We start from the raw sequence: 14,160 nt of genomic DNA, 5'->3' as shown, positions 1-14,160 counted from the left end.
ACATAGTGCTATAATAGGCAAATATAATGCATTAATCTGATATTATATTTTGGCTTTAACAATAGGTGCAGCGAACCAGCCTTAGTGGATAACTCATTCAGAACCTATCTGCACACTCCACCTAGATACTTATCTGCCTCTTTAATTAAGTGGAGGGAAACTTCTTGAGGCCATACCCATAAAGCCAGTCTCTGATGATAGCAGAGTTACTGGAAGCCTTTGGTAATCGCTTACTCCCACGTATTGTGGTCAGCTTCCAACTTTGGCTCTTTCCTTCTTGCTTTGGAACTACCTATTTATTCCCTAGTGTAAATCCCCTGGTGTTTTTATACCAAAGTGGTACAAAAGATCCTCAGTGGGTTTGTTTGAGCACGTCAGCATACTGCCATTGGCCTCACCAGGATTGCACCAGCCTTCCTAATTGTAGTGGTGAAAAAAAAAGAGCTTTGGCAGTTTTTTTCTCTTACTAGTGTATTTCCTGAAACAGTAACAGCAGACTGCATCAGTGAACACAGTACAGACAGCATCACCTTCCCAAAGAGCAAGTTGCCCAGGCCGTCCTCAGCATGTGCTCATGGCAATGAAAGAGCCTGTAGCAAGCGTTTTCAGTGGAAACCAGCTTGGGTCTCCCAATTCCATGGATCCTATGTAACTTTGTGTATACTGGAAAACACTCTCTTTGCTTCCTAAAGCATAAAGCGCTCGTAGGACTCACATGCTAAGCCAGAAATCAAATTTTAACCAATTAGTTTGGAGAAGGTGGCTACCTGAGATGAAGTGTTTGCTCTCTGTTAGGAGTTTCTGAGACAAATATCTTGTTCTGAGGCAGCAATATACAGAAATCGTAAAGATCCAAACTGTGGGCCATGTGAGATAATTTTCTGACATAACAGTAGTGTAACAACAAGTCCTATTGTCCTTGTATCAGAATAAAGACAGCTGTCATGAGGCTCTTATATTTCCATACTAGCTAAGCAAGCCACACAGGACGAGCACAACTAAAATGGCTTACCACCTCCTTTTCCTTTTTCTTTCCTTCTGTTGTGCACTTCCTTACTCTCCTCCGACCTTCTCCAGTATGAAAGGCTCTGCTAATGACCCCTGAGCAGATCATGTTGAGCTCCTTAATCTTGTGGTGGCGCCTAGATAATATAGTGATGGGTACTGAAATGCTGAAAAACAGACAGACAGATAGTTAGATAAGATTAGATACGTAAGTAATTTACTCAGTCATCATACAGAGCAGCTGACATAAGTTCATTTGTAAAGCCAACTGCTAAAATTGCTTTAGAAGTCCGTACAATTTAATTCTGTTGAAAGACAGACCTTTGATCTGAATTGTTTTGGTGGCATGTACATTATTTGAATGGAACCTCACCTGACCAGGTAATACCAGACTGGTCATTCCTGGCATACTATTGTCATAGGAGAACAGTGTACATGCAAATCCATACCTACCAATAGCTCAAGGGCAGACGGATAACTGAGCATCGTGGAACAGATACAGTCTGAGAGCATGATCACCACCTTGTGCTGATACGCAGCATGAATCATAGCTAATAAAAGGCTCAAACAACCATATATATGACAAAATGTAACCCCAACAACACTTTTAAATTAAGCATGCCCATAAAATAAAAGGAGATAAATTAATAGACGTTATTGCTTCTCATTTTCATTAATATTTATTAACTTATACTGGTGGAAGATGGAGGAGAAGAAGAAATAAAACATCTGCCAGGTTCTCTACCATTTATAAGCAGTTTCATATTCTAGCTCTTAGGTACCAGCCAACCATTTTGATGTTAGTGCTGCATTCCTTACATGGCAAATTATTTGCATTCACGTGTTTTTTTTTAATTAAACATTAAAAAACTTAAAGACACTTCCTAGGACAGGCTATTTTTGAAGTGGGTTATTTGTTTTAACTCTAAATCTGAAGGCACGCTTGTATTCCTGAATAGGGAAAGACTAAGATGGTTAACATAGAAGTGTAGAATCCATTAGCCCATGTTTCCCTGCATGGCACTGACCCCAGCGCAGACACTTTGTGCCACTAAGTCCCACTAAAGCCAAAACAGCCAAGTGCATGGATGAACCATAGATAAATGGCTGCATGCCTAATTCATGATGGATGAAGCTCTCAGAATATTCTGTGGTTTAATTAGAATAGGAATTCAGAAAGTACAAATGCTAATCCAAACCTATAATAATGGAAGTCACCCTCTAGAGCAGTTTACTCATTCCGTTTTTAATATATCCTGACTGCAGTTGGGCTTGAACTGCTGCCCAAACAGCAGCTGTCACAAGAAGCAGATTCCCTCTTTTGTTCTCACTCAAAATCAGTAATTGCAGATGTGCAGAAAAATCAAATGACTGAATAGCAGTCTCCAGACACTGCTTGCCACAGTCTTGTGTCCTGTGACATTTTACTTCTGCATGTCCTTGGCTCAAGGATTGGATTAATTTAACCTAACTATTAAAATCTCTGTTTCCTCAATGTTTGGAAAACTCGATCTCTTTTTGAAGGCATATGTCTCTTGTCAGGGACTACTGTGAAGGAAGGTGAGTCCTCATTTGAGCATCTCATTTATTTGCCTGTACTTTGGAAGGGTCAAGGTCCAGCTGTGTTGTGAAACGTCTGATGTTACGGTATCTCCCTGACCAGCACCCTGCTCTCATGGGTAGTCCATTGTGGGTTATTTCAAGGCAGCTTTGCTGCACACTGGTGTGTTACAGTGGGTTGAAATGCAGGAGAATTGATTTTCTAGAAACTTGATTTTCTAAATAGAATTGTCCATGTGCAGTATCCTAAACCTGACTCCCCATTGTCTTACACTCGTGTAATCAAAACTCACAGCAAGTCCACAAGGTGTCTAAGATCCTGGCTGGCACATTTGGAAGTGCCAGGCTCCCAGTCTGTATGATTTAAAAGCAATGGAGGACTAGGTCAGTGGCAACAACAATTATAAGCCAAATGTCTGCATAAGCAAATATTGGACTTGTTATGTGTATATTTGACATCTGCAATGAGTTGTCCAGCCCATGCTTAAATGGAGGACGTGCACATTTCCCTTGCACACCACATGTCAACTGTGTGCAAACTGAGCACAAAAGCATCTCATTAGTTGAGGCAAATATTTAAAAACAGGTATGTAAAAGTACTACACAGTGAAGCATTAAAAAACAGAGTTCAACTGTGAAAATTGCTGAGCAGAAAGCAGTTATTGTTTTTTGGTTGTTTTTTTTTTTAAGTCAGACCCCATGCACACTTCACTTTAGGTTTTGGAACATGTTTTTATACACCTATTTTCTAAGAAACATTGGCCAAATTTCTAGCTTCCAGCTGGAGTCTTTATCAGGAAATCTGTAACTCAGCATTCCAGGCCAAGAGGCACAAGAAGCAAAACTGTGTAGAGTGGTACAGTATGCTGGGAGTTGCACTGGAAACATTAAAAAACATTAAAAAAAACCAAAAACCAACAAAAAACAAGCTCCAATAAAAAGCTCAATGCAGGAAAAGTAAAATAAATGTACTTTTTTGAACTTGAAGGGTGTAATTCTGTGCTTATGATGATAACAATAGTTCTCCTGACAACATAATCCACTTTCAAAACTTTGAATGAATAACTGCAGCTACTGAATAACAGCACCTTTAAACAAAATCTTAATTGCAAAACAAAAGAACAGTAAAGAAAAGCAGTTCTGATTTTTTTCCCCCCACAGCTTAAAAAAGTTTAGGTCAGAGTTTTGGGTGAAGGTTTGGTTGCTGCTTTTCCCCCTTTTATCTGAACCAGCTTACTCAGACCTAATCTTCATCATCTAAACCACATGATTAACACACAAAATAACTTTGGAGCAAGCCAGATCCAAGCAGGAAGCTGCATGTACTTTCATGTCTTCATGAGATTAGCCAGCAAAATAACTGTGGCTTCTTCAGGTTTCTTTTTTTATTTTTAATTATTATTATTATTATTTTTTTAAATTCTCTGTTTTCCTTGAAAGGGGCTCTTTTTTAAATTATTTTTTTCTTTTTTCTTTTTTTAATTATTCTTCCTTGCTGGAAACTTTTACGTTTCCAGCTTCATCCTTGGAGGAAATGCTTATTCTCCTACACAATCCCCACAAGACGTGGGCAGGCCTGGACCCTTACAACAAGTAGCTAAGAACATCTCTCACTCTGCTCATGTCTGTCAGCCAAAACTATTCAGTCAGAGAGCACCACTCCCGCCTGCTGAAGTTGAAAAGAAAAATGACTGCATCATGCTTGGGGACTGGTCCTACTGCTGTATATGAGGCTGGTTCAGAATATTTCACTTGATAGAGCTGTCATGAGAAAACGATGGCTCCTTTACTTTCAGGATCCCAATGGGTTCTAGATGGGAACTATGAACTAACCTGCTCAGATCACAGCAGCTCAAGGCATGTCCAGGCATAAAGTCACTGGTACTGGAAGAAATGTTATCCTGAGCAGAGAATTGGAGGTGCTTAAGTCCTCTTTTGCATCTGGGCCTAACTTTCAGGGGAGGAAGAGCCAAATGCTCAAAGGCAGCTTTCTATTTTATGGCTTTAAATTATGCAAAACAATATGGATTTGACGATTTTGCACCTGCATTTGTAGTGGGGATGAGGGAGAGCTTTGACTGGGCAGAGACAGGCTCTAATCCTCTGCCCCTTCTCTGTTCTGTGAATTCAGAAGGGAAGACAGGACTAATGCCAACGTAAATCATGGTCCCCATGTGTGCAATACATGCCTTTGCTAAGCTCCATGGTTGGTACAACTCGGTGCTTACTGGCAATGGCATGGAGAAGGCTGGGTTCCTTGGAACATTTTCTGTTCATTGTAATGTTCCTTCCCAGAATTTCACAAACCACCACAAAGACAACAGCAAAAAGGGGGAAGAAAATCTTAAAATGAATTGTGTATCTCCTCCCTCGCTACCCCAGTAACTTTGGCAAGCTCAGAGGAGCCCAGCAGAGTTGGTCTCTGCTGGATGTTAGTCTTTGCAAAATTTTATGATAATCTGGAGGAGTTTGCATGATCAAATGGTGAAAGCACAGGAAGTGATGTCAGGACTCTTAGACTTCATTACTGGTTCCACCACTGAGATTCTGTTTGTTTTGGGATGACATATATAAACTCTTCTTGTTCCATTGGCATGAACCTTGCTTTATGTGTTCACTCTTTCTGTTATTTCTAGGATTATCTCAGGTTCAAATCAAAACAATAGCAAAACGTCCCAATTTATCTGCAAAACAAATTCTAAATCTAATAACTAAGATGTCACTGCTCTGATTCAGAGCCTATTAAAGGCAGTACAAAGATACCTACTCACTCCAATATACTTCAGATTACATTACCTCTTGATCAGACGGAAAAGAGAAGGAAGGACCCTAGAACTCAAGGAAGGGATGGGACAACTATGATATATATCAATGTAAAGTAAAAACACCTCAAGGGATGCTGGAAGCAAGACTCTGTCTTGGCTAGAATATCCAAGTTTAGGGGCCCAGCTATTACAGCTTCTTTTTGGCTCATCATGGAAAGAAAACACCTTCCTGTCTTAACCTCTTAAATACAAGCTCTATATTTCTAATTTGCAGTACAGTTCTCACCTGAAAGCAACTCAGTTCTGCATTCATGGCAAGAATCCCAATGATTTTCCTGTGAGCACAGAACAGCTCATGTCTTCTTAGTCTGCTGTTGAGCTGTTTTCACATCCTTCTATCCTGTCACCCCTGCAGGTCCTCTGCATTCTTGCCCTCACTCCCAGTCTCTTTCTTCAACACCAGTAACAGTTGTTAACTCCATCTGAAGATCACTTATTCTGTGGCAACTAAGATAGAAAAAGAGGAAATTAAGTCAGTCTTCTGCATCCATTCAAAACATCTCCTGCTTGTAATGACAAGGTGTTTTCTCCTTGCTTTTCATCATACACCCTGCAGTCAAGTTTAGATGTCCTCAGGGGGGGATAGTAGGGCAGTTAGACAATCCTAGCTGCCATTCTTGCTGAAGTATCCTTTAAATGTAGCACATGATCATTCCAAAGCACAAATTAAAAAATTAAGAAAAAAATGAACTAAAAATGTATGTCTTTTTAAAAATGAAATCCCATGATTTCACTGCATAGCATTACTATTTCAGTACTGCAGTGTTTTCAAAGCACTACTAGACAACTAGTGTTGTCATCCTTCTTTAAGAACCTGGGACTGGTAGAGAAAAACGCCCTCTCTGCCTTTGAAAAATCCTCTTTCAAATTTACAAAGTTGTTCCAAACAAGTGGGACGTTATACATACTAACACTTCGAAAGTTTATACAAGAACAGATTTTGCATAGGTTCTGTCAAAGTTTTTTTATCAAAATGAAAACTGTAAACCATGAATGAACTTGATCCACAAATAATCAGGTGACCTCAAGTCTTTCTGCTCTCAAGGTGCAAAATAAGAGATTGATTACATATGGAGATGCTTTGAGTTGTGATCAGAGATGGCTCTTCTAAAAAGATACTACATTTGATCCACTAGCAGTACTGATGGAAAAGATCTTTTGGTTCATAAGAAAATGCTTTGATTGAAATATTTAATTCTGTTTTTAGGGCTTTCAAAAATATAATTAAGCACCAAACTAAAATGGGAACTCTGAATCCTAAAGCCAAAATGCGTCAGTTCTTAGAAAATGCTAAAATGGCATAATTTGATTTGTTTGGAATTTGAAGGTGATATAACCAAAACAATCAGTTGAAATTGGCTGTAGTTCTCAAAGCATTTCAGTTTTCCCAGCTTTTAGCATTTTGGCTAAGATTTTCAGATGATAATTATTAGAAGGATGTTATTGTGATGAAATAACATGCTGTCAGAATCAGGATTTTAGTGTTACCAAATACAGATCTATAATGGTGGTTTGCTGGATTATTTCATCAAGGACACTTACAGAACTCTTGGCTAAAAGTCCAGAGTGGATACAATGAGGAATAGGTCAGGGTTAGCTTTTAGTACTTCATGAGCTAAGGCAATGCTACATCTTAACAAATCCTACAGGAAAACAGCATGTTTGTTCCTAACACCATAGAAATAAGGTACAATAATTCATGCAACAGTTCTTTTCCTTCAACGTTTTCTTTAGGCCACTGTCTTCCTCAAAGTGAATCCACTCCAGGTAATCGATTGCTTAACCACATAACATTAAAGCAACATATGTAATGCAGTTGCAGTTCATACTTTAAATTTAAACATAACATCAAATCATCTGTTTTTGGCAAATGAAAGGCAACAGTGAAGTGTCAAGAAACCAGCAAGACTCCAATCTCATTTAAATGGTGTTGTTCTCAAAAGCTGGCAGCAAGGAGTTCATCTTTTAAAAAAGTTTCTAGTAGAAGCTGATGTTTATGGTTGCTCCCAGCTTGGCAAGAAAAACACTCTTCTAAATATTTACATTTCACATTCTTTGGGACAGTTGAAAAATGTTGGCTTGCAGTTCTGCACGCTGCAGAGAGCCTGTGAGGAATGCTTGAGCAGAACATTAATAGCCATGCACTCATGTACTTCTGTACTTTTCTTGATCTTTGATTTACTGTGTGGTAGTTTTTTATTCTAGTTGTGTTCGTAATGCTGTCTGACCTGACTGTAGTTTCAGTCAAACAGTGTGACATTAGGTTTATTTTTGTAGCTAATAAAAATAAAGTCAATTCATTTATTAATAATACTTCGTACTAATGTTACTATCACCATTTGGAAACTTTCCCATTTGAATGTATTCACTACACACTGTTACAAACCTCCACAGCCTAGTCAGAAAACAACCATTTTTCATGAGATGCAGTCTGTGAAGAAGAGGCTGTCTGTCTGCTCAAACCATGAGCTTGTGTTTTGCCTACAGCTGTGACTGCAGTGTACAGATGTCACCAACAAAAGTAACAACATAATGCAGAACCTGGTCAGTCACTCTGGCTTCCAGGTGATCTTGCCTTGAGTGCCTTTCTCCTTGCAGCAGGACACCCATGCCCCATGTACAGCACTGCTGGGCTCTCACAGGCCATGTCATCACAGCCAGCCAGACCGCCGGCATCTACCTGCCCCAGCACACACATTTCTCAGCTTGCCCAAGCCTAACAGCATCAGGAAGAAAAAACATCAGCACTGGCTTTATTTCTCACCAAGAGCACTGTTTTCAAAGCAGTGTTTTGAAAGTACAATTAAATTGTAGATGAGAGGTATATAAATATACTCAATGTGTTCCCCATTCCACAAATCACTTAAAGATGCATTTGAGTCTTACTGACATAGCTAAATGAATTACTAAATTAGGACAGATGCGTGAGATATGATGAAGTCCTAAGCACTGCCAACTGGAAATTGGTGGTACCAAGGAACAACAGGACTGTTAAATATGAGAACGCATCTGCATGATTTTATGTATGCAAATAACCTCACAGCAGTGTTGCAATCAGTGGGAGTCCCCAGGATTGACTGCTCCTGTCGGCAAGCTCACTCACAGTCTGGGGATCTGCAGAATCAGGCTTGGTGGTGAGTAGTGGATGCCTGATCACTATCAGTGTAGTTCAGTTTACGAAGCTGTGCACAGCCTCTGTTAAGGTGTGTGTAAGCTACAAGCACAGAGGCACCAAGTCAGCTGCCTCAGGTCTAGGCCATTTGGCTGTTAGCTGAAGTCATGAGGCTGATTATGTGGCTTGCTCTACGGTACTGGGATAAAGAATGACATTTGCAGTATGCCTTGCTGGTAGCTGTAGTAGAGAAATCAAGGCAAGAAAATTTTACAAAGAGAATAAATACATTATTTACAAACTGTATGTGTGAAGTCTTAGTCACTGTTCTTAATCAGGCAACAACACAAACAGATTGTATGCATATAAAGCCAGGAGAAGCTCCAGGTGCCCAATGGCAGTGGCCTCATTTCAAGTCAAGAACCTCAAATCAAATAAAGTCAATAGAAGCTTGAGGTGCTCCATGACTCATTTCAAAGCAGATATTAAAAATGAAGTATCCATTATTGTTGAAAGCTTTGAAAATTATAGCCCAGTTGACAGGACAGTGACAGAGGATAAAGCTGAGGAATTCCTGTTCTCATAGACAAGTCCCCTCAGAACAACTTGTTATCAATAGATAATCTGTATTCATGATGTAGCATATGTAGATCTCTATAGGAAACAACCAACACACCGCAAATCATAACCTCAATGGAATCTGTGTATAGCCAGTGCCTTGAATAACACTAGTAACTCTGTATAAGAAAAATAAGGGAGCAGCTCAGAATGGGTGGGAACCAGTAGTCAGCAGGCTGGATAGGAGGAAGAGAGAAATAATAAGGCATTCAGTTCCCAGGAAGGGCCAGCAGGTGTATTTACAGGGATCATGCATCTCCCAGTCAATTAGATCAATTAGATTTAAACCCAGAGGAACCAATGGTGAAACATCCATTGCTTCTGGCTCTGGTAAAAGACAATTAGACATGCATTTATATTATAAAACCTGATTTCTAGGGAATGAAAATACAGAGAACATAATTGCCAAAAAAATATAGAACATGATGTATATTCAGGACTGGGACTAATGTGGATATCCTTTGAGGTTTCAGGGAGGATAGCCTAAAACATCTTCCTGTAGTTTCAAAACTTGAGCTAGATTTGAAATAATGTTCATTTTCTTTGTTTATTTTCTCCCAGTCTAGGGTTTTACTATGAGGCTTGTCTGATGTTGGGGTTAAAGCAAATTAACAAAGGTACAGTGTTACAGTTCCAGAGAGATCACAGACTGAGTCAAAGAAGTACGTGTGGGTAGCCCTGAGAACCTGTACCTCTCAGCTTCATGGGATTCTGCAAGTGGGAGTAATTTCTGCCAGGCTGCAAAGAGCCAGTGGAGGAGCTGAGGCTGCCAAGTGCCAAGCTTTTGCAAAGGCGGTCCCTTTGGTAGGCACAAACAACTTTCTGCAAGGCACAGAGACTCCCCATAGCTTCCCTAAGCTTCACAAGGAGCAGACCAAAGTCATACCACAATTTAGTGACAAAGCTGAAAAGAATCCAGATTGCCAGCTCCCTGTACTAAATACCAAATGTAGTCCTGCCTTCTTCTCTATGACAAAAGCACAAAGGAAAATATTCTAAAAGCTTTCAAGAAGCAGTGTGGATTTTGCTATTAAAAAGAGGAAATATTATTCAAAGGGTCAGAGAATTCCACAAAGCAGCACAACAGCTACTATTGCAAAACTCTGGGGGATCTCTTCTGTGGTACAGAGTTATTCAGCAACTCAGATTCATAGCAGTATTTCTTCGTCCTCCATGGTCATAAATTCTTTTGCCTGTTATGGCTAAGTTCACTATGCTCCTTGCCTAAACTTTAATGTTTTTATTGTCTTTTCCAAAGAACACATATTTATACTACATTTATCAGGTTCACTTCTTTCTTCATTAGAAGTTAATCACAGTGCCCTTAGCACTGCTTTAATGTCATGAGAATCACACTCAGTAGGGTGCATCCTATGACTGCCTCAGAAATCTCTCCCTGTGGATATTTTGTCTATGTGAAATAATCTGGTTCCAAGTATTCATCTTTGCCAAGAAGAACAATGTTACCAATTATTTCTACAGTGGAAAATAAATCAGAACAATAATTGGTTTTCTTGCAGTTGCTTGTACATATTCTTTACCAGGAGAAATTCAGCTTTGAGTTAGAAAACCTTCCTTCCAGCTTCCCAGCCTGTTCCATTTGTGCAGGATTCATGGTATGAATAAGTTATCTTATCTGGGAGGTAGGAATTGTTCCAAGTTCATACCTGCTCAAAATGTAATTCAGCTTTATGCAGGAGACTGGCATAAAGCCTATCTACAAAGGATCTCCAGCATCATTACGTACAGCATGGAAGAAGCATGTTGCCAGAGGAGGGTAACAAAGCTGGTGAGGGGTCTGGAGCACAGGCCTTATGAGGAGCAGCTGAAGGAGCTGGGATTGTTCAGTCTAGAGAAGAGGAGGCTCAGGGGAGAAGATATTGCTCTCTATAACTACCCGAAGGGAGGTTGTAGTGAGCTGGGGGTTGGCCTCTTCTCTCGTGTGACAGTGATAGGACTAGAAGGAATGGCTTCAAGCTGCGCCAGGGAAGGTTCAGGCTGGATGTCAGGAAATACTACTTCTCTGAAAGGTCAGGCACTGGAATGGGCTGCTCAGAGAGGTGGTGGAGTCACTGATCCTGGTGGTGTTAAAAGAACGTTTGGATGTTGTGTTGAGGGACGTGGTTTAGCGAGAACCATTGGTGATGGGCAAATGGTTGGACTGGATGATCCTGTGGGTCTTTTCCAACCTTAGTGATTCTATGATTCTATGAAGAGTTACTACTGACCTAGTAAAGAAATCAAGAATTTGAAGGTATTTTTGCAGGGAGAAAAGATCTGTCATTAGTGAAATGAAATGAGATAAAATTACTGAAAGAGCGTTTCTGATCATGCAATCAAGGAAACATGGAACAAAACTCCAGGGCACAGTGGGATCTGTGAGTACTACCCTGGGGAGGAGACACTACAGATTCATCCTCAGATAAAGGCATATAAAAATTCAGTGCCTGAGCTCAGAAACCCAAGTACCGACCTTAAAAATACAGTCAGTTCATATTCATGGATTTGGAGATGAGTAGCTTTAGGACTTGGCTCTCATATTCTGCAATTCATCAAAATAGTTCAGATGTGTCATTGCTGCAAAAGTACCAGAAATCTCAGCAGATGTACACTCAGGTTATATAGTTATCCTTCCGTGAGCACAATTATGAAAACCTGGCCCTGAAGGTTCTTGTACATTTATTTTCACTTGGCACGTGAACTGCAGAGGCGTTGTCCGAGGTGCTGAGTCCTCTCAGGTCACTGTGAAGCCAAAGCTGCAGGTGCTCCATGCCACTGGAAATCACGTCATTGTCTTAATCACCAACAAAGTCTTGTTAATAAGATTTGCAGCTGGTATCCAATGAAATCTGGGATAGCAGTCAGAGTCCTAAGCAACTAGTAGTACCTGTTTTTCTACAAAATTAATACATGCAAATGCTAACTGTTCTAAATTCATGTAACTCACCTGGAAAGATTTGTGGTTTTTATTAAAACAGAGACTATAAATAGAAAAGGAAATGAATGTCCACATACTTAGTGCTCAATGAACCCCACAGTGTGGCCAAGCTTTTGCAGGGCTGAGTACACAATAAGATAGTTAGCAAACTGTCATTGTAACCTTCCAATCACTAAAAGATATATTTAAATGCTTTCTAAGCATGTAGCACATTAGTGACTACTGAAGCAACTGCAGCCCATAGGTTGGACCTTGAACGCAAAGGAGATAAACACTGCTAAATTGCATGGTGGGGATATGAGACTGAGACACTCCAAGGAAATAATTCTGTTCTTGGCTAGTGAAGGAGACTGGCAGGGAAGAACATGGCCAAGTGCCTCATTAACACAGAAGCAGTGAGTCTTGATATGTGTCCAGTGCCTACTCACACTACAGAGGAAGAAGCTGCATTTTGCATTGAGGCTTGGCGTTATTTCTGTTTTTCTCTTATCCTGAGGACAACAGCTAGCTATCCAAACCCTAAACAAACCTGTTGCCTGACTGCTCAGAGCTGAACAAACCACGCTCCTCCTGAAGCTGTGGCTGTAGGAGACAAATGCAGATTCCTCTGGAAATCTGCCCAGATCTTAATGTGAGTATGGAAAAGTGTGTCATTGCCTGCACTGTGTGTTTGTGTTCAAACTCTCCCTTGCATGCAGTTGCAATTTTTTTTGTAGTGAAACTGATGTGAAATGATTAAATTAAAAGGATCTATCACATAACTAGGCATCATCTTGGTAATGAATTATAGATGGACAAGTCTCAGAGGCAGAAAATTCCTGAAAAATTATGCACTTGCCTCCAAAAGAAAAGGAAGAAGTATTCATAAGGACAATACAACTATTGTACTGTAAAATATCTAGCAGAAGTAACTCAAATAGTAGGCTGCATTCTGAATCTAGACTTCTCTGATGGCTGAGACATGTGTCACCTTCTACACTCCTCACCAGCCTGGCAGCAAGCAGTTGCAACATGCCACTATGGTAGACTACATATGGTAGACTGCAACATGCCACTGCGCTGACTGCCCAGACTAGCAGGGTCCAAGCAATGACATTGCTTATGCCCTGTGGGACCACAGTAAGAACTACTCAGCTGACATCCATAAAAATCAATGGAGCAGCCCTGCTCAGAGTAGCATGCATCTTCCTGGAGCTGTGCACAGGAAAAGGCTCTGTCTGAGTCATCCTAATCTGAATACCCCTTTACATCTTAGCATTAACAGTCAAAAGCCATCAGAGACAGTTAGAAAAGCCTCATGTTTGTGCTCTCCCATGCAAATATCTCTTCTCCCTATATATTAGTTACCATGTGTGGGTTTTCTCTCTCACTCTCTCTTGCCATATGTGTGGGAGTTGATGGCATCAACTTTATGAAATCTCAGCGCATGCCAAGAACAGCTGGAGAAGTTGAAACAAGTTCTGGGTGAGGTGAGTTTCATGGGCTGGGCAGGGACTAAAATTATCAAAAGTGCTGTGGCTGCTTGCCATCCCGAGAGCATCACACAGAGCACATGGATTCTGCCTGCTCCAAGAGCAGGTTCCCAATGGGAGAAAAGGATTTGATTTGATTTAGATAGTAATGATGCCAGAGATAGCTGAATAGGAGAATTTGTTGGCCAGGAGAGACCATCTATGCACCTCTTCTGCGACTGCTTCATTATGTAAACATAAGAATGTAATCATGGGTCCAAGGTAATGAATATCTTTAGCGAGCATGTAGCACTCTGTATCTTCAAAGCATTTCACTAATGTTAATAATTAATCACCAGAGCACTTTGGGAAAGTTATCGTCTTAATCAATGGGTAGGCTGAGGCACAGATTTAAAGTATCCCAACCTGCCAGTGGCAGCACTCTTGTGTCCCAGGCCAGTGCTCAGTTACAGCGCATGGCCAAGCTACCTGATATGCTTTATAATAAGGACAAACCAGAAGGACATTCCAGGATGAAGGAAATAAAGCTTCCTGCTCAGAGCAGAGCCTGTTGATCGCCAGCTGCTCCCTACAGGTCTTGGTGCTTGCAAAGCCAGGATGGTATCATCCCCTGGCAACATCCACAAGACA

The 14,160-nt window shown here is 40.5% G+C and overlaps 1 protein-coding gene across 21 annotated transcripts in view; it reads right to left on the bottom strand.

Annotated features, from left to right (window-relative positions):
- Nucleotides 1-14,160, bottom strand: part of FAM65C (family with sequence similarity 65 member C) — a 229,984-nt gene that overhangs the window by 12,088 nt on the left and 203,736 nt on the right. For all 21 annotated transcript variants that reach the window (XR_006931879.1, XR_006931882.1, XR_006931883.1 and 18 more), the window contains 2 exons: nucleotides 5,617-5,837; nucleotides 1,013-1,172 (listed from right to left, as the gene is read on the bottom strand). The gene's annotated coding sequence lies outside the window, so the exon portion shown is untranslated. The remainder of the gene's footprint in view (nucleotides 1-1,012; nucleotides 1,173-5,616; nucleotides 5,838-14,160) is intronic.

Source organism: Gallus gallus, chromosome 20 (assembly GCF_016699485.2).
Source record: "Gallus gallus isolate bGalGal1 chromosome 20, bGalGal1.mat.broiler.GRCg7b, whole genome shotgun sequence".
NCBI lineage: Eukaryota > Metazoa > Chordata > Aves > Galliformes > Phasianidae > Gallus > Gallus gallus.
This window is presented reverse-complemented; position numbering and strand designations above follow the sequence as displayed.